Source organism: Triticum dicoccoides, chromosome 3B (genome assembly GCF_002162155.2).
Source record: "Triticum dicoccoides isolate Atlit2015 ecotype Zavitan chromosome 3B, WEW_v2.0, whole genome shotgun sequence".
Taxonomy (NCBI): Eukaryota; Viridiplantae; Streptophyta; class Magnoliopsida; order Poales; family Poaceae; genus Triticum; species Triticum dicoccoides.
This window is the reverse complement of record NC_041385.1, coordinates 850118933-850119651: the sequence shown is the minus strand read 5'-3', so window position 1 is coordinate 850119651 and position 719 is coordinate 850118933.

Here is a 719-nt window from a genome sequence, read left to right as displayed (position 1 = left end):
TCTGTGCCTGTTATCAGGTCCTGAGGCCCCCTCAACGAAGCCTCCAGCCGGCCCCAGGAACGGTCTCTCTGCAGACCCGTCACTCTGCCAAGCATAACCCCGACCTCCTCCCGCTGAAGATGAGCCCCGATGCTGGCCTACTCCATACGCATCAAACCCGTCATCACCCCACTTGCCTCGAGGTGCATCAGTTGGTCTCCCACTGGTATTACTCTGATTACTCTGAACCTGATTCTGCCCCGAACGATTCTGCGCCTGACGAACCGCAAGGTGTGGCGGGGGTGCACGCTGACCCCCGGCAGTTGCCGCCACCGGATCAGCAGCGACACCGGCAGCCACCGTGGCCCCCGGCGTCTCGGCCCTCAGAGCAGCCATCCCCTCCGCCGACGCGTTACGAGCCGGCACCACCGGCAGTGCAGGGCGAGGAGCTCCACGGCCAGTATTAACCATACCAGTCGTCATCGACCCAGGAGCCGGCGCCGGCGGCGGCGGAGGGCGAGGGCCTCCCCGGCCGACCCCAGCAGCATGAGATGGCACCGGGGGTCTATGCGCTGCCCGGCCAGCCGTCGTTGGCTGCGCCTCAGGAGCCCGAACTCCCGGAGCGCCCAGCTGCTGCCGCGGCTGGAGAGCGCCTCCACGACCTGCAGCACCCGGCGCAAGTGCCAGCGGCTGCTGTCCGGCCGGCGGTGCGCCCCGTCCCGACGCATGGGGCGGCGGCG